The sequence below is a fragment of the Periplaneta americana genome, chromosome 6 (assembly GCF_040183065.1).
Source record: "Periplaneta americana isolate PAMFEO1 chromosome 6, P.americana_PAMFEO1_priV1, whole genome shotgun sequence".
Lineage (NCBI taxonomy): Eukaryota > Metazoa > Arthropoda > Insecta > Blattodea > Blattidae > Periplaneta > Periplaneta americana.
The window spans coordinates 26,600,871-26,622,459 of NC_091122.1; the positions used below are offsets into that span (position 1 = coordinate 26,600,871).

At 35.3% G+C, this 21,589-nt stretch overlaps 1 protein-coding gene across 2 annotated transcripts in view; it reads left to right on the plus strand.

Moving 5' to 3' along the window:
* LOC138701157 (facilitated trehalose transporter Tret1-like) overlaps positions 1–21,589 on the plus strand; it is an 81,859-nt gene that overhangs the window by 26,956 nt on the left and 33,314 nt on the right. For both annotated transcript variants that reach the window (XM_069827771.1, XM_069827770.1), the window contains exon 2: positions 18,094–18,173. The gene's annotated coding sequence lies outside the window, so the exon portion shown is untranslated. The remainder of the gene's footprint in view (positions 1–18,093; positions 18,174–21,589) is intronic.

Sequence of the window (21,589 nt, forward strand, 5' to 3'; positions counted from 1 at the left end):
TTTTTAATTTAACTTCATTCTCTATATTGTACGTTAATGTGCTGTAGACAGTATAATGTACACTGCATAATGAATACGTCCACATGGACAGCTCAGTTCGTGAGTAAAAACACTCATTGTTAATACTGTACTGTATTTTGAATTAAACAAAAACCTGATGAAAATTATCCAACTCAAAATCGCGATATTTCCTAGTTTACGTAAATGGATGAAATACTTTTCTTCCCTCCTGTACCTAGTAAAGTGATTTGTTTGTATATTACGCCAGTATCATCGAACTCCAGTCGTGGAAGGGGGTAGCAAACGGCGTTGATGAAGAGGTATAGGCACGTTAATATTAAAAATGTTAGTAAAAATAAAATAATGTCCCTGTACAATAAAAATGGAGCAATATTGTTAAATAAAATGTAAATTTAACATAATGTTTTATTAACGAAATTTAAAGCTTGTATTTGCTGCTTGTTTTACATATGTAAACAACAATTATCCTGATCCGCCCCTGCATTAGAACAGAGCATCTGTTCTGTACCGGTATGTCTGTACACGCTTGAGCTGTATTTTGTACTTGTAAACCCCCTCCCCCCAATCCAGCAACGTTGCCAAACGTCTAATATTGTAAACTTTAATAACCAGTTAAATATTGCAATTAGAAAAAAATTTAGGACTTTTTTCCTTCCTTATGATATGACTAATAATCAGTTAAAATAATGGCCCTTATACAGGGACATCATTTTATTTTTACTAACATTTTTAATATTAACCTGGCTATACCTTTGGATTAAAGTTCTAGAACCGGAAACACCGCTTGCTCCCCCTTCCAAGCCTCGAACTCGATGATACTGGCGTAAAATACAAATCACTTTACTAGGTATAGGAGGGAGGAAAAGTAGTTCATCCATTTACGTAAACCAGGAAATATCGCGATTTTGAGTTGGATAATTTTCATTAGGTTTTTGTTTAATCAAAATACAGTACAGTATTAACACTTAGTGTTTTTACTCACGAATTGAGGTATCCATTCGGACGTATTCATTATGCAGTGTATATTATACTGTCTACAGCACTTTAGCGTACAATATAGAGAATGAAGTTAAATTGAAAAATAATCATAATATGGATATCTAAACACATTTTTGAAAATGGTGGCCGTTCATTTCGATACAGGCTTCAGTTCTAGTGTGCATATTATCTCACTATAGACTATTGTACCTAATTCCAATTACCAGTTTCGTCCTTCGTACTAGTAACTCATGTTGAAATAATTTTGTACCTACTCTATAAAAGAGTACCTTACGTACTGTAAATTCAATCTTCACTTCTGCCCGATCCGAAAAGATAAAATTACTCAGAAATGCTATTTATTGTCCGTTCAAGTGGTTTTGTCGCAGGATCGTATAAAGGGGGGGAGGAAGATCACGTGACAGTTAAGTACTTAACGAGGCCCTTTTACTTAAGTTATTTTGAACAGTTGTATAATATTACGTAGACGTCCAATTCCTAACAGAAATTAATGTTTTAAGAAAAGAGCTAAGACAGCCCAGCCACTAGACTTTAAAGAGGGACGAACAGAAGCAGGTGGGGGGGAAACCAGGATGCGACGTAGGCAAACGGATAGTACCTGTGCGAAAATATGATTCAATATTGAAAGCTCTTTCGTCACTAGAAAACGTGAACATATTTCTGGAACGCACTATACTCACTAACTCAGTACTGCATACGCAGCCTTGGCTCTGTGTGGAGAACGATTGTAAGTTTACTAGTACAGGGGGTGGGAGTGAAGTACATTCAAAAACTCAGGTACAATAAAAATTGAAGTAAAAATAAAATGATGTCCTGTACTTCTTACACTCTGTATAGGTCTATTGTACTCGCTAGCAACGATATTACGATTAAGTATTTCAGTGTTATGATTTTTTTATTTAGTATGAAGTGGCATGTAAAGTCTTGTATTGTACTCTTTCCCTAGTTTGTCGTCAAAGCGAGAAAGCAATATTTTTATTGATTAAGCAGTGTTATCATTATCTCGTAATCTCTTTGGTCTGAATGTTATCAAACAGTAATATGCGTCGTAATATTTATTTTTCTCTTTTAATCCCCATCGATCTGCATTTAGCTGAAATATACCTGGAGACTATTACGCAATTCAATTTTTCACTTTCATCGCAGTTTCTGTTCCAGTATCACTTCTCAAAATTGGTTCGGAAAGTGAAAAAGAAAAGTAGAGGAAACTTTTCAAATATATTATTACTTCCGTTCCACCATTACTAAAAGTTTAAAAAATGCAAAGTCATATCCTGAAAAGTGAATGGGATTTTTGCAAAAAACCAAGTCTCTTTGCCATTATGATTAAATTTATTACATTCAGTATATTTTTGCTTTGGATTCAAAATAATTTAGAGAAAAAATACAATAAGAAGATCAAATTTACCATTAAATGGTTCAAGTGACAAAGAACCCAAAAGAGTATATCGAAATGGAATAAAGTTTCGTATATACATCTTGATTACACAACTTTTAACACTGTATCACTTCGGAATATGTATGATAAGAACTTTGTGTTAAATTTTAACGTATCTTGTTAACATGTTTCGACCTATTTTCAGTCATCTTCGGAACTGGTCGTTGTTGGTCTTGGCGCCTCTTGTTTCCTGTTGGGTGCGTTCGTAGTGTAGAGTCAAAGGGTATGTGTTTTAAAATTGAGTTGTGTGTTGAGAATATCGTTGGGGTGTGTTTTCGTGTGTGTGTATATTTCATATTGTTCTAGTGTGTTGAGTTTCTGACTTTTTGGTTGGATGTGCAGTATTTCCATGTCTGTGTTGATGTCTCTGTAGGTGTGGTTGGCATTTGTGATGTGTTCTGCATATGTGGAGGTGTTTTGTAATTTTGTTATGGAACAATATGAAATATACAGACACACGAAAACACACCACAACGATATTCTCAATACACAACTCAATATCAAAACACATACACTCTTTGACTTTACACTACGAACGCACCCACACAGGAAACAAGAGGCGTCAAGACCAACAACGACCAGTTCCGAAGATGACCGAAAATAGGTCGAAACATGTTAACAAGGTACGTTAAAATTTAACACAAGAAAGTTTTTATCATGCATATTCCAAAATTTTCATAATCTCAATTCTGTGAATGTTTTCGAAATAACTCCAACTCAAGCAGATTATGTTCTTGGAAGAACTGAGCCTATTTTAGGGCCTAAAACAAGAAGTACTTTATGCATTTCATGTAAATACTGATATCAATTGCCCAGTTCAAAAAGGAAACGACTCAAAATTTAAAGTTTTGAGAAACATGCATTTTAAAGCTTTATGTTGCTGTAAAAAAAAAAAATAAATAAAGCATCGTTGAAATAACTCGAAATTCTGTTAATGATGTTTCAAATTAGTGTGTGTTAATTTAATGTTTCACACCAACATGGAGCTTTAAAATTCAGGTTTCTCAAAACTTTAAATTTTGAGTTGTGTCCCTTTTGAACTGGACCATGGATTGATTAGGAAATGGGAGATCAAAAACATGGAGTTGCAGTGGCTACTGATATGCAGAGACTTTGCAGAACGGAATGAAAAGTGCAAAGTTTTCTCTAATTCATGAAGGAACAGAAGTTGGCAAGTGAAAAGTGAAATGTTGCGAAGTTTAATAGTGGAATAGGCATATGATCACGTGTACCGATGCAAAGTCCTATGGAATGGATTTTTATGAGCACCCTGTAGATTTTCGAACAGTCTTTCGGCTGGTTTTCTTTCTTGCATGTGGTATATAATTAAAATGAAGTCTCATCTTGGGCAGCTGCTGTCTTTTATAATTTGTTTGTAGAATAATTCAACGAACTAATATTGAGATATTTTCCTCGGAATTCCGAGAAAGGAAGGAAATAATTCAGTCCCCGTTTCTTTCTGAACAATACATGACGCAGCACAAGGATTGTGGTGTAATTGTCGTACATTCACTTTCAAAGCAGATCGCTGTTTTCGTTGGAATCCTTGACCGTGTCTAATTACGTGATAAGAATAAATGCAATTCTTTTCCCGATTCTGAATTCCGTTGACCTTGACGCACAAACTTTCTAAAGCGATAGATTCAACTGCGGAGAATTCGTGATCCTGGGTTCGTACCCAATTTAGCACATGCATGTTCATCCGTTGACTGTAGATATATGAAGGGTTCAGAACCATAGTGGGCCAAGCGCCATTTATTAAAAACGGACCAAAAAAGGTTTAAAGTTAAGTGAAAACCATAGTTTAATGAAGATTGACATATCATACTTTATATTACTTGCTATATGTCTCATTGAATTATGGCAAGCACTTAATTTTAATCCTTGTTTTCTTCGTTTTTAATATATGGCGCTTGGCCCACTATGGTTCTGAACCCTTCATATGATATCCAGTACTGTCACAGACCAAGACTGTAAATCTTGCTGAAGTCATTTGGAAGCCACAAAATTGAAGGCTTCAGAACCATAGTGGGCCAAGCGCCATTTATTAAAAACTGAGAAAGCAAGATTTAAAGTTAAGTGAATACCATAGTTTAATGAAGATTGATTATGTCATATAGTTTTAATATGCATACTTTATATTACTTGCTATATGTTTCAATGATTTATGGTAAGCACTTAATTTTAACCCTTGCTTTCTTCGTTTTTAATTTGTGGCGCTTGGCCCACTATGGCTCTGAACCCTGAACCCACAGTGGCTCCAGTACTATCACAAACGAGGGCTATAAATCTTGCTAAAGTAATTTGGAAGCCACAAAATTGAAGGGTTCAGGGCCATAGTGGGCCAAGCGCCATTTATTAAAAACTGAGAAAACAAGGCTTAAAGTTAAGTGAATACCATAGTTTAATGAAGATCGATGTGTCATATAGTTTTAATATGCATACTTTATATTACTTGCTATATGTTTCATTTCACTTAATTTTAACCCTTGTTTTCTTCGCTTTTTATTTATGGCGCTTGGCCCACTATGGCTCTGAACCCTTCAATTGCTGAACTCTGCAATCAATGCAATTCTTAGGTCGTCTCTTAAGTAGCCTAACGATGGTCGGTTCTTTAAGTTTGGCGTTGTGTAAGTTTGTAATGCACATAATTACAAAGCATGAGGAAGGCCGTTTGGGACACTTACCTGCACAAGCTTTTGACAGACGAAAGAGGTAAAGTTTCCTGTGTCCTCAACTGAGCACTCCTGGTATAAGTATGTAAAATACAAACATTGGGGCCTCACAGAAGAACTTCTTATATGCTACTTATCAGACTTGTCTATAGAGATCTTGAATACCTTGACCCACTGAAGAAGTATCCCCGTAGAAGTAATTAATATGTCGTATAGTCCTACTGTGCGTAATAGAGTATATACAGGGTGATTCACGAAGATTTACCGTCCCTTACGGAGCTTATTTTCGAAAACATTCTGAGCAAAAATGTCATATAAACATTGGTCCTAATCTCAATATTTTCAGAATTACACTAATTTGAAGTTGTTTGTAAAATACCATTATTCTTCAGTTTTAAGGGCAAAAGAATATTACTGATAAAGAATGAACTATTCAGGAATATCATTTCTTTAATTAGCTAATATTCTGAAGCTAAAAATGTGTTGTGAATTCCATAGTTGCTTCGTGCATTTTTTTTTTTCGATTTTTAACTACAAAATTATATTTTTTTACTCATTTTTTACAACAATTGTTACAAATCACGCCACTGTTGTAAATTCTTTAAGACTGTACATTAGGATGCATAATTAAACTGTAAAGAATCAAGTTCCTAAAGTCGTATGATTTGTAACAATTTTTGTGATAAGTACGTAAGAAAGGTGTCATTTTTAGTTAAAAATTAAAAAACAAAATCTGTACAAAGCAATTAACACATTTTTAGCTTCAGAACACTAGTCAATTAAAGCAATGACACTTCTGAATAGTTCATTCTCTATTTGTAATATTTTTATATTCCTAAAACTGAATAAAAAAAAAAGATACTTTACTAACAACTTCAAATTAATGTAACTTTGAAAATATTGAGATTGGGACAAATGTTTATATGACATTTTTTGCTCAGAATGTCTTCAGAAATAAGCTCCGTAAGTGACGGTAAATCCTCGTGAATCACCATGTACGTATAAAATGATATGTTATTGGTATAGAATGGAGATAATATAACTGTGTAGATTTCGACAGCTTATTCCTTGGATACACTACAACAAAAATTCTAATGTCATTATTAATCTTAATGAATACTTTTCTCAGACTATTACACTTTTACTATATCATACTACAGCTCAGTTACTTTATGGTGACAGCTCGTCGACGCGAGAGAGGAGAAGGTTCGACTGTGGGAGAGAGACGTACCCGTGACGGAGGGAGCGTCTTATGAATGGAGGGAGGGAAATACAGTCATATTAGAAATGAAGTTTCACATTGCAGCGTCTGCATAATTTTGAGCTCCTGTGACTGTGTTCACTTCATACTCCGGAACAATAGTCACTAATAAACACTAATGTGGAAATACAATGAGCAGCAATCGAATCACTATATTTAACAGTTAATCACAAATTAACAATGAAATATACTCATGCGGAAATACCGGTAATGTTCATCAGTGCTTCACTGTTACCTTTCCCATCATCATCATCATCATCATCATCATCATCATCATCATCCATGTAAAAGATGGAGCGGCCTTCTTCCCTGTACTTCTTTATTTTCCTCAAATACTGCAAACTTTTGGCCCTAATGCAGTGATGCTCCATCAGAATTTAGCGATTATTTTGTGTTTTTTTTTCTAATGAAATCCTAATTTCATAATAACTTTCCTCAAAGTCGAGATACCTCCCTGAAAGTAGATAGTCTTTCAATTTCAATAATATATTTTTTTTAAGTGTGGACCGCTGTTCTGTGAAATATAGAACTCGTGCTATGGTTTATCTTATGACAGCTTCATTAAAGTTGTCCACAGTTGATTTTGGCGCCGATTATCAATGTCTTTAGTCTCCCTTATTATTTGGCTAACACAGCTCTCAGACACAGCGGTAAACTCAGCTACAAGTTTTCCAACATTCGTTAGGTTTTTTCTTCCGACGCTATCTTCATAAAGCGCTACACGTTGCTCACGACTTCTCGCGACTGCGAATGCAATACCTGGCCTTTCAGTTTACTTCTAACAGGCAGCATTTTCACAAACAGAACATAGCAGTGAATCTAGACAATAAATACTACACACTAAACAATACAAAACAGAAGCACTACAATTATTTAAGTAACTAAATGAAATGTACGTAACAAACACACTAAATTGCCATATACAAGACAGTGGTGGTGTAGTAAGTTCTTAGCGCGATTGTACGCCCACACTAACGCTCCCGAGATGTGACCGCTAGCGCAGCCAGGGGAAGACTAAAAGGAACACCCCTTCCAACAAACAGTGAACTCGCCCAAACCATTGCGTCGCCAGGCCAGAGCTGTCACCATAAAGTAACTGGCCTGTACTTTTGACCAATAAAGTGGTACGAAATGACGTCTTTCAATCAATCATGGCTGCTTATCGCACAATTTTATCACTTCCCTAGAATTTGTTTCTTTTCATCGCTTTCCTAGCATTTATTTGTTTTTATCACTCCGCTAACATTTGTTTCTTTGTTTGCCAACATTTCAAATTGAAAGTTGTTTACTGTATTATAAAACATGCTTTGCGATCGTCATTTGTTTCCCGCATAGATAGTCAACTGAAAATTGCTGCTCCGTTCAAATCTAGGGAATCTTGTAGGACTATTTAAAAAAACTACAAGTAATGCCCACGGCTTGTAAGTAAATTTTTTCATTAATAATCTTCCTCGTATGTAATCGTCAAAACTTAGTAACTAATTCAACAGTTCATAGCATAAATACGCGTAAAAAATGACTTTCATACTCCATCGGCAAGTCTATCGTGCTATCAAAAAGGAGTGCGTTATATGGCAGTAAAAAAATTTAATAGCATCCCTATATATATAAAAAATGAAACTCAGAACATAAGATTATTTAGGGCCAAATTAAAGAAGTACCTAATTTCTCACGCCTTCTATTCTGTACGTGAATTCATGACATTCAACAATGCTTAATGAAATTGATACTAAAACTTTGTGTTGTACTAGTAGACTGTATTGTAAATCTCGTCTGTATATATTTCATCTAGACTGTGACTATAAATTAAGACTTTATAGTAGTCTAGTATTAAGCTTTTTGACTTGTTCCATATTCTAACTGTGAAGCAATGTACGAATACCATGGAATGTTAATAAATACAATACAATACAATTAGATCGTGACCGGCGCTTCTAGCAGAATTATACAACATTGTAATTGGCACTCAAAGGCTTAAAGGAGGAGCCTGAGGGCTGGAATTTAGATAATTTTAAAGCTGAAATATCAGATAGGTAGACAAAGGTTAAAAAACCAAGAGAAGTACCTCAGACGATCCCAGTCCTGTTAAACTCTGTGTCTGAAAAGTCTGAGATAAGCAGAACATATTCCAACGGTCTGAGAAAAATCAGAGAAAATTATAAAATATTTAAACTTAATTAAGAAATCATTTAAAAACACATCTCGATTCCACGGACCCTCAGGGAAAATTTTTCCAGAAAAGTGTAGCTTCATATTATTGAGTTAACTACAGCATGTTTATAATTTTATTAAGAGTGGGTCTCAAGTTACTGTTAGAAGGTTTGACTCAGAATATATGTAGTTGTAGGCCTACGCATTTTACACTCCGCTGTTGACACACACTGGACAGTTGCTGCCGTCATTATCAAAAACACGCCAAAGCTCTTCACAATATCAAATTGACACCACCATAATGAACAGAAGGTCTGTTCCAAGGTCTCTGTTACTCGCAAGAGAACAGAAAACAGTTGTATTGTATAGGATTACCAGTTACCGAGAAAATATTACGACATCGGTAGAATGTCAAGAGTGAGCAGTTTGATTCCTGGCAATTTTTAGATCTGTGCCTGAAACAGGGTCTGTGGTCGCGATAATTGGAAAACTAGAGCCAAAAAAAAAAAAAAAACCTATAGGGACCGTGGAGTCGCGGAAGAAGAAATGCCGTTTCGCGTATCAATTCACCTTTCTCCTATAAATCACAATCATCCATATCATTCGTACAATGTCAACGAAAAACTACCGCACCGTGTCATATCGTACCATACAGTATCGTATTGTACCGTGTTGTACTGTAACCTATCCTACCATTCCATACTGTACTGTACTGTACTGTACCATATCGTACCGTATTCTACTGTACTGTACCGTATGGTATTGTACTATATCGTGTCGTATCGTACTGTACTGTATCATATCGTATTGTACTGTATCGTATCGTATCGTACTGTACTGTATCGTATCGTATTGTACTGTGTCATATCGTATTGTACTGTATCGTATCGTATTGTACTGTATCGTATTGTACTGTACCGTATCGTATTGTACTGTATCGTATTGTACTGTACCGTATCGTATTGTACTGTATCGTATTGTACTGTACCGTATCGTATTGTACTGTATCGTATCGTATTGTACTGTATCGTATCGTATTGTACTGTATCGTATTGTACTGTACTGCATCGTATCGTACTGTACTGTATCGTATCGTATTGTACTGTATCGTCTCGTATTGTACTGTACCGTATCGTATTGTACTGTATCGTATCGTATTGTACTGTATCGTATCGTATTGTACTGTATCGCATCGTATTGTACTGTACCGTATCGTATTGTACTGTACTGTATCGTATTGTACTGTACTGTATCGTATTGTACTGTACTGTATCGTATCGTACTGTACTGTATCGTATCGTATTGTATCGTATCGTACTGTACTGTATCGTATCGTACTGTACTGTATCGTATCGTATTGTACTGTATCGTATCGTATTGTACTGTATCGTATCGTATCGTATTGTACTGTACCGTATCGTATTGTACTGTACTGTATCGTATTGTACTGTACTGTATCGTATCGTACTGTACTGTATCGTATCGTACTGTACTGTATCGTATCGTACTGTATCGTATCGTACTGTACTGTATCGTATCGAATTGTACTGTATCGTATCGTATTGTACTGTACCGTATCGTATCGTATTGTACTGTACCGTATCGTATTGTACTGTATCGTATCGTATTGTACTGTATCGTATTGTACTGTACCGTATCGTATTGTACTGTACCGTATCGTATTGTACTGTATCGTATCGTACTGTATCGTATTGTACTGTATCGTACTGTACTGTATCGTATTGTACTGTACCGTATCGTATTGTACTGTACTGTATCGTATCGTACTGTACTGTACCGTATCGTACTGTACTGTATCGTATCGTATTGTACTGTATCGTATCGTATTGTACTGTATCGTATCGTATCGTATTGTACTGTACCGTATCGTATTGTACTGTACTGTATCGTATTGTACTGTACTGTATCGTATCGTACTGTACTGTATCGTATCGTACTGTACTGTATCGTATCTTACTGTACTGTATCGTATCGTACTGTATCGTATCGTACTGTACTGTATCGTATCGAATTGTACTGTATCGTATCGTATTGTACTGTACCGTATCGTATCGTATTGTACTGTACCGTATCGTATTGTACTGTATCGTATTGTACTGTACCGTATCGTATTGTACTGTACCGTATCGTATTGTACTGTACCGTATCGTATTGTACTGTATCGTATCGTACTGTATCGTATTGTACTGTATCGTACTGTACTGTATCGTATTGTACTGTACCGTATCGTATTGTACTGTACTGTATCGTATCGTACTGTACTGTACCGTATCGTACTGTACTGTATCGTATCGTACTGTACTGTATCGTATCGTATTGTACTGTATCGTATCGTACTGTACTGTACCGTATCGTATTGTACTGTACCGTATCGTACTGTACTGTATCGTATCGTATTGTACTGTACCGTATCGTATTGTACTGTATCGTATCGTACTGTACTGTACCGTATCGTATTGTACTGTACCGTATCGTACTGTACTGTATCGTATCGTATTGTACTGTACCGTATCGTATTGCACTGTATCGTATCGTACTGTACTGTACCGTATCGTATTGTACTGTATCGTATCGTACTGTACTGTACCGTATCGTATTGTACTGTACCGTATCGTACTGTACTGTATCGTATCGTATTGTACTGTACCGTATCGTACTGTACTGTACCGTATCGTACTGTACTGTATCGTATCGTACTGTACTGTATCGTATCGTACTGTATTATATCGTATCGTATTGTAATGTACCGTATCGTATTGTACTGTATCGTATCGTACTGTACTGTATCGTATCGTATTGTACTGTATCGTATCGTACTGTACTGTACCGTATCGTACTGTACTGTATCGTATCGTACTGTACTGTATCGTATCGTATTGTACTGTATCGTATCGTACTGTACTGTACCGTATCGTACTGTACTGTATCGTATTGTACTGTACTGTATCGTATCGTACTGTACTGTACCGTATCGTACTGTACTGTATCGTATCGTATTGTACTGTACCGTATCGTACTGTACTGTACCGTATCGTACTGTACTGTATCGTATCGTATTGTACTGTATCGTATCGTACTGTACTGTATCGTATCGTACTGTACCGTATCGTATCGTACTGTATTATATCGTAACGTATTGTACTGTACCGTATCGTACTGTATTATATCGTATCGTATTGTAATGTACCGTATCGTATTGTACTGTATCGTATCGTATTGTACTGTATTATATCGTATCGTATTGTAATGTATCGTATCGTACTGTATTATATCGTAACGTATTGTACTGTACCGTATCGTACTGTACTGTACCGTATCGTACTGTACTGTATCGTATCGTACTGTACTGTATCGTATCGTATTGTACTGTATCGTATCGTATTGTACTGTATCGTATCGTATTGTACTGTATTATATCGTATCGTATTGTAATGTATCGTATCGTACTGTATTATATCGTAACGTATTGTACTGTACCGTATCGTACTGTATTATATCGTATCGTATTGTAATGTACCGTATCGTATTGTACTGTATCGTATCGTATCGTGCTGTATTATATCGTATCGTATTGTAATGTATCGTATCGTATTGTACTGTACCGTATCGTATCGTACTGTATTATATCGTAACGTATTGTACTGTACCGTATTGTACTGTATTATATCGTATCGTATTGTAATGTACCGTATCGTATTGTACTGTACCGTATCGTACTGTATTATATCGTATCGTATTGTACTGTACCGTATCGTACTGCATTATATCGTATCGTATTGTAATGTACCGTATCGTATTGTACTGTACCGTATCGTATCGTACTGTATTATATCGTAACGTATTGTACTGTACCGTATCGTACTGTATTATATCGTATCGTATTGTAATGTACCGTATCGTATCGTATTGTACTGTACCGTATCGTACTGTATTATATCGTATCGTATTGTAATGTACCGTATCGTATTGTACTGTACCGTATCGTACTGTATTATATCGTATCGTATTGTACTGTACCGTATCGTACTGTATTATATCGTATCGTATTGTAATGTACCGTATCGTATCGTACTGTATTATATCGTAACGTATTGTACTGTACCGTATCGTACTGTATTATATCGTATCGTATTGTAATGTACCGTATCGTATTGTACTGTACCGTATCGTACTGTATTATATCGTATCGTATTGTACTGTACCGTATCGTACTGTATTATATCGTATCGTATTGTAATGTACCGTATCGTATTGTACTGTACCGTATCGTATCGTACTGTATTATATCGTAACGTATTGTACTGTACCGTATCGTACTGTATTATATCGTATCGTATTGTAATGTACCGTATCGTATTGTACTGTACCGTATCGTACTGTAATATATCGTATTGTACTGTACCGTATCGTACTGTATTATATCGTATCGTATTGTAATGTACCGTATCGTATTATACTGTACCGTATCGTATTGTACTGTATCGTATCGTATTGTACTGTACCGTATCGTACTGTATTATATCGTATCGTATCGTATCGTATTGTACCGTAAGGTCTTCCCAACTTCCTACTACAGAGCATAGATAAACCACGAATTACTAGAATTGACGTCGACGTATATAGTATTTGAACGAAGTATTATTGCAAGAATACAAAAAATTATATTATGAAGGTGGCACATACTGTCTCAATAAGTTGTACGTGTTAGGAATAATTCATTTATTTTTAATGTTGCGGATTTTGTTAAAGCTACAATAATTTTCTTGAACTACTATCCTAAGACATAGGCCTACGAGGGTACCAAGGCCTATTTATAATTACATCACTTCCCGCGTCAGTGGAAACAATTTAGTATTCTCCAGCCATGCGTTGGTTATTCCAATCCAAGCCAGTTGTTTCACCTACCGTACGACGTAATCGAATAATCATTCTAATGAATCTGCTAAACTCTTATGAAACATCCATTGTATCTTAAATAACGACAACATTCGACATCAACAACATTGGTGACGAGTTCATCCGGAAAGCCTCCGCTACCCAGGAAATGTCACAGAGAAACCACGCATGAATGCACTACTCCGAAGCGCGCGATTGTTTCAAGTAGAATCGTCAACAAGTGACGGTGCTTTTCGCTTATCAGTTTAGTAAGCACGTGCCTGAGGTAACAATTGGTGTACACCTGTCAATATTGCTTACACTCATTTTCCTTGAAGTTTGGACTTCTTTCATGACACAGCAATTAAAAAAAATCATTATGTATCCAAGAAATCGCATAATACGTGCGGTTGCCTATCACGGTTTGTAGAAATCTCATACACGCAAGGTTTGTCTTCATGTCTGTCGTATATATGACCAAGGGAAAGTAAGTGATTTGACCATTAGATAGCGTTGCTTTGCTGTCGTGAGAAACACACCACTGTAGATACAAAGTTCTTCTTTCTATTTGTATTTTTCCATAAAGTTATAAGATGAAATTAAGCTTTTCACATCATCTCTAATACACTATCTACCAAAAAGTAATTGGGCACCATTTTTATCCCTTTAGAACCTCGTGGTACCACCTCTTGTTGCTATAACAACAGCCACCCTGTCAGGCATGCTCTCCACTAGTTTGTGTAGGATATCCACTGGAATGCGTCGCCATTCCTCTTGCAACATGGCACTCAGTTGAACAGTGGAAGTTGGCCGCATCTCCCGAGACATCAATCGCCGGTCCAATTCTTCCCAAAGGTGCCCAATGGGATTGCGTACATCGCCGATTAGCTACATATTCCACTAATCAGACTTCAGATGCATACAAACAATTGTTCTTCCTCTGACACATATCGTCAAGTGAAATGTACTGCCTGATAATATAGGCACATATAAGCCAGAACCTCATGGATGAAATTATTATTAATGTATAATATTAACTCCGATACATATAAAAGTCGGTGAATATTTTTTTTCATTCATTTCAATTTTATTGTTTTATCTGAAGATGTAGGCATTCTCGTACAATGAAATGTATATGCAAAGAAATTCTACTAAATCAAGAAGTATATCTTCCATAATAATTAAGCCACCGGCGCGGCGTAGCTCAGTCGGCTGAGGCGCTTGTCTGCCGATCTAGAGTACCACTCGGGCGTGGATTCCATTCCCGCTTGGACTGATTACCGGGTTGGGTTTTTTCCCAACCTTAAGGAAAATGTCGGGTAATCTATGGCGAATCCTCGGTCTCATCTCACCAAGTATCATCTTACTATCACCAATTCCATCGATGCTAAATAACCGTAGTTGATACAGCGTCGTTAAATAACCAACTAAAATGATGATGATGATGATGATGATGCTAATTAATAATATATCTATATATATAATTTGAACTGGTAATGGAAATTACGGGAAAACGGCTGAACGGATTTTAATGAATGACTCCTCATTTTTACCGTTGGAACCTAAAGATTTTCAGAAAAATAGTAGTTTTCAATGAAATGTCAATTTTACTACATAATTTTCCTATTTTCCAAAATCCATCTGTTGTCAGTTTTGAGACACAATGGCTTTTCAGAATTAAACAAAACACACACACTACAATAAGCAATATTACACGAAGGCCATGCATGACCTGCAAGATTGCTGACATATTTAGAGCAAAACAGAGCAAATTCTATGACATCAAAATGACAACAATATGTCGATCTTCATTTGTGTAATTTTTTATAAAATCTCTATAATTGGTTATTAAAAACTTTTAAGACTTACTAAAAACAAGTCACTAATATAGGCCTACATATTAATGATATAGCCTATTGATGATATGAAACTTAAATCTTTTGGGGTTATATAAGTAGACGTAGAGAATATCTTTAATTAGATCTTCATTTCTATAATTTACTGCGTGACGGCTGTATAACATGTATAGTACATGTTACCGAAAAGTACAAAACTTATGTAAATTAAAAATATTTTTATTAAAAATGATATATTTTTATAGTTATTAATCAAGTGGTGTGGGTCTTTTTCATATATTTAATGACGGTGTGGTGTAGATATTTATATGCGTCATTCTCTCCAGTATTGTCTGGAGAGAGCGCAAAAATTACAGTTCCTAAGGAAAGACCAAAAGGTATTACTTACTGATAAAATTCTAGGCCTACAAGATTTTGTAGTCTCCCGATCATTTCAGCAAGATCTCTTAGCAGGATAAAATGATTTTACCCTCTACATTTCGAGCTCTACGTGCAGCTATACCAAGATGCTATGTCTATTGTTCGAAAGCATGGCAAATCTGACATTTTCTTAACTCTCGCCTACAATCCACAACGACCTGAAATAGCTACTGCTGCTTTATTTCCACATGAAAAATCCACTGATCGTCCTGACAGCGTTACTTTTAAACTCAAAAACTGAAGATGGATAGTTTCAAGAAAAAGTATTTGGTATAAAAAACCATTCGGAGAGAGTATGTTTCATTATTATGGAAGCAAATAACTTTTAAAATGACTGGTAGGCCTATTTTCATTGAAAATAAATGTGAAAAAATTTTATTTAAACTTCTAATTAATTTAGTTTGCAGGATTTGCTGCACAAGCCACTAGTAAAATTATAACACATGGAATAGACATGACGTCATGACCCATGGGGTGGGATGGCACTGTTCCGTGCGTTCCGAACTTCAGTCTCGCGAACCGGTGACTCCAGGCTGCAGTCTGCTAATTGGAGTGTGCAAATAAACGTATTAAATGAGAAAATGATAAAATATTTAAGTGAAGGGAAGGAGTGACAGATTCACTTACCCAGAGAATATTTAACGAGTATAGATTCAAGCCTAGATCATATATGTAACAGATAGCTCATCTATGTGTTAAGAGCGGCAGCATTTTGAAGAGAACAACCACCAGGATCGCCACCTGTCCGCCGTAAACGAACACGAGATGGCAGTACAGTCGCTAATGCAATTCAAATGGGAATTATGACGTGACTCCTTATGTAACAACTAGATAGCAGCACAGTAAACCTGACAAAAGTTGTTACAGTCAAAGCCTATAAGGCCGAGCTATCATGGTATATATGAGGGCAGGGCATAGTTGCGCCCCACGGTCAGATAAGATGCAGCAGATAAAAAAGGGTCCCTGTTTTGTGGGCATAGTTGCGCCCCGATGAAATAGGTAGAGAAAAAGACACTACGGAAACTCGAGTCTCATAATCAACCAACCTTAATGATTTCTTATTCGATTTAATATTTATTAAAATGAACACAATGAAGTTGGCAGTACTTTATTAACTGTTTTTCTACTGTTTATGCAGTGATTATCAATAGCCTACTGTTAAAATGAACACCATGAACTTGGCAGTACTTTATTAACTGTTTTTCTACTGTTTATGCAGTGATTATCAATAGCCTACTGTTAAAATGAACACCATGAAGTTGGCAGTACTTTATTAACTGTTTTTCTACTGTTTATAAAGTGATTATTAATAGCCTACTGTTAAAATGAACACCATGAAGTTGGCAGTACTTTATTAACTGTTTTTCTACTGTTTATGCAGTGATTATCAATAGCCTACTGTTAAAATGAACACCATGAAGTTGGCAGTACTTTATTAACTGACATAATTATTCAAATAAGTGAGCCGTTTGAATATGGGGCCTTAGCAGTCTTGACATTTTATTAGTGATTTTCACACCGTCTGTGGCGTATAGTGAGGTTAATTTAAAATGAATGTTAAGTTTAGTGAAAAGGGTGAAGAGTTAATAATTCACAATGGTTCTAAGTTTCAATTTTCGAAGCCCTGTACCGTAGGGTTAAGATATCGATGTAGAAACAAAAAATGCAGTTCACTTATTGTGTATGATCAATAAAAAAGTGTTATTTTAAATAGCAAAATTGATCATATGCTAGGCCTACCTGATTTTAATGCTGCTATCACTGTAATATTTTTAAGTAATTAATTATTTTATGACAATCACTTTCGTGTGTACTGTGCCCATCGGGGCGCAACTATGCATATCCATTCTGCTACCTGATTTCTTCGGGGCGCAACTATGCCATGTCCATTCTGCTACCTGATTTCTTCTGGGCGCAATTATGCCATGTCCATTCTGCTACCTGATTTCTTCGGGGCGCAACTATACCATATCCATTCTGCTACCTGATTTCTTCGGGGCGTAACTATGCTATGTCCCTTCTGCTACCTGATTTCTTCGGGGCGCAACTATGCCATGTCCCTTCTGCTACCTGATTTCTTCGGGGCGCAACTATGCCATGTCCCTTCTGCTACCTGATTTCTTCGGGGCGCAATTATGCCATGCCTAGGCCTCCCAATTGACCGCGGGGCGCAACTATGCCATACCGATATATGATCTAGGATTCAAGTAAGAGAGATAGTTTTAAGGTAAAACGTTTTTTGGTACGAAGTTGGGGAATTTTTCTCGGTTACGCTGGTCAAATTAAGCCGCGTATTTGATTCTTGTTTGCTGTATATTAACTATCATGGTTGAATGATAAGATGGATTTGTAACATTGTGTTCTTCTTCCTATCAGTGACACCATCTGTGGACTTTGGCTTGTGCAGCTTCATGCTTAGTTGAGGCCCAGACACGAGACTCTGCAGCCGAACAGCTGTGAGTATACATCTGAAAATATATTGAAGTGCTTTTCTTGTAGAACTGTGATTGTTAGTGTCAGAGAGACAAACGTGTATTTCAGTGAATGACGAAATAGCAGCTGGTTTAAGGGAATTTGGTTGTTATGGTGTGTGAAAAACTAGAAGGAAAAAAATCCTGAAATCAGATTGCCATAGATTTGACTCTAGTGATCGTAGCTTTTTGAAATTGTTTGTGTTGAATAATGGAAATTTTGGCTGTTGAATTAATGTAGTATTCTTGTTATCTAGTATTAGTATTTATTTATTTAACCTGGTAGAGATAAGGCCGTTAGGCCTTCTCTGCCCCTCTACCAGGAGATTCCAACTATAATCTATACTAATAATAAATCTGTAGCCGAAATTTTTCTGGTAATTTTCGATTTTCCAAAAATAATTGGTCCCAACATATATAATTAACCACCCTGAAACCGAAAATCGCATTTTTGAAATTTTTGTTTGTATGTCTGTCTGTATGTTTGTTACCTTTTCACGCGATAATGGCTGAACCGATTTATATGAAAATTGGAATATAAATTAAGTTCGTTGTAACTTAGATTTTAGGCTATATGGCATTCAAAATACTTTATTTAAAAGGGGAGTTATAAGGGGACCTGAATTAAATAAATCGAAATATCTCGCTTATTATTGATTTTTGTGAAAAATGTTACATAACAAAAGTTTCTTTAAACATGATTTCCGATAAGTTGTATTCTTTACAAAATTTTGATAGGACTGATATTTAATGAGATAAATGAGTTTTAATATTAAAATAACGCCATCTAAGACGGTGCAATGAATTAATAACAAATGGCTACGTCTATAAGGGGCCTTGGACATCAACAATCGAAAGCTATTAAACATGGCCGACAGAGAATGTTTCTGTGTTTTTATGAAGTAATATCAGAAGCTAAATTAACCGATTTGTATAATTAATTATTATTTCACCATTGGAAAGTGTAGTTTCTCTAGATGGACATAATGCTATAATGTTATTACAGTAACGTCTGAGTAAATCGAGGACAGGTAAGATTAAAATAGCTTCTTATGCACAGAAAATTTGATAGGCTATTTTGTACATTCGTTTTCTGTATTTCTTAAAATAATATTTATGTACACTCATTTTAATCTCAGAGAATTAACGAACAACGAGAGTGTATTGATTTAGTATGCAGTAATAGTACTTTAGCTTAGCAATCTATTATTTTATAATTCAAATTTTAACTATGCTCAATTGAATCGTGTTAAAATACATAAAATATATATGCAATAAATGTAATGCAAAAAAATTGGGTAATGAGCGAAGCAGATTATCTTGCGCTGTTGTACAAGTTGTTCCCTGGATCAAACGTCCTATTTTAATTATGTAATTACTTTATATTTATTTCTAACAGGTGCAGCGCAGCGCACGGGTACGGCTAGTATGAAGAATAAAATTGCGATTAGTATTACATTTACAATTACAATTACAATAAAAATCAAAGTACGAAAAGATTACCTGACTAATTAAAACTAGATAATTTATCATAGAAAAACAAAGAATACTTTATATTTACTGAATTACAAATTAAACCTAGAATAACAAAATTGCATAGTGATGAAATTATTGGATATTGAAATATTTTGTGATAGATTAAGGAAACTATTTACAACAAATCAATTACTGACCAAGTGCCTAATAAGTTTGTGTTTGAATTCAATTTTATTTCGACAGTCCCTGATGCTAGCAGGTAGCGAATTCCGCAGTAGTACAATTAATTTTGAAAGGCATTTTTTAGATTATCATTACACCACTATAAATTAGTGCACTATATTAATTTCCTATAATTCAGATTAGAATGAAATTTCTGCCAGTTATTGTCAGAAGACACCAAAGTTAAACCATACAATATACTTTTAATATGTTCATTAATTTTTGTACTAGGACTCATTTGAATATTCTGCGTTCAAGAAATTACTTTTTCCGTGTAGAAAAATGAACAAAAAATCATAATTTTTTAAGATAATTTAAATTAACTGCCGTTGAAACTATCAAATACAGGGTGAATCGTAAGTGATGTCATTAATTTCAGGGAGTTATTATAATTTTTTTTAGAAGTTTCAAACAAGAAAGTTTAATACAATTTTGCTCGTTTTTGTTTGGAATCTTTCATAATGTGTTTTGAGAAAGTCACTGATTTAATTCCTAAGATGCTCAATCAATTTAAGAGAACAGTGTATTATGATATTGAATGATTGAAAGAATTTTAGTTTTGTCCTCTGATTGTGTAGAAATTTGATCCGAACAAATATAACTTTTCGTTCTGAAAAGGAATTTTGTGCGAGATCGTGCGTATTTGGTTGGTTTCCGCACAAAACCAATCCGCGGTAAGCCTAAAATTCCACATTCAGTATTCCCAACCTAACACACACAACAATTTCCCTCTTCTTACCGTTTAAGTGACATATTGATTTTACTGCTTTAGGCTTTTAACATATTATTTCTAGAGACGTTCAATATAGTAATAATTATAAATTGGAAACTTACCACTGCAATTTCACCTAAATTGCACTGTTAATTATTGTTTTTAAATATTTGCAAAAATGAAGTAAACTCTACAACTCCACTAAAGTTACTGCATTCGTGACGCAAGTAACATTAAGGAAGCCGTGAAAAAATCAACAAGATTCCAGATGCCGATGTTAATACCGCAATATGTTATATAAATAATATTGTTAAACTATTACAATGAAAAATAAATCATTACATAACCTTACCGTTTGTTTTAAGTTCGCATTTATTGACTGGGGGGGGGGGGAAGACAGACGTTTATCACGGCCTGCTGGAGTATAGTAAACACAGAAAACATTTTAAAGCAACAATGTTGAAGATAGATATTTTTGTTTTGCAAATTTGCCGTCATTGAACAAAAACCAAGATGGAGATTTCATTGCAACTAATTAGAAATTCCTCTTTCAGGCGTGTAATAAACGATCTTCGCACAAAATAATATACGATACACGAGCGGTATGTTTTCTTTCAATTCTCGGAAATTAAAAACGCTCAACTACGTTTCGCTTTTTCAAACTTTTCCTGGAACATGAAAACTTCAACATACCGCTCTTGTAACGCATATTACTATTACAATGTTACATTTGTTCGGATCAAATTTCTGCACATTTAGAGGACAAAACTAAAATTCTTTCAATAATTTAATATCATAATACATTGCTATCTCAAATTGACTGATCATATTGGGATTTAAATCAATGGCTTTCCCAAAACATGCTATGAAATATTCCATACAAAACCATTTTTATCTCGAAAAGGAAGCAAAACCGAGAAAAATTGTATTAAACTTTTTGTTTGAATTATCTCAGACTTGCCTCTGAAATTAATGACATTACTTACGGTTC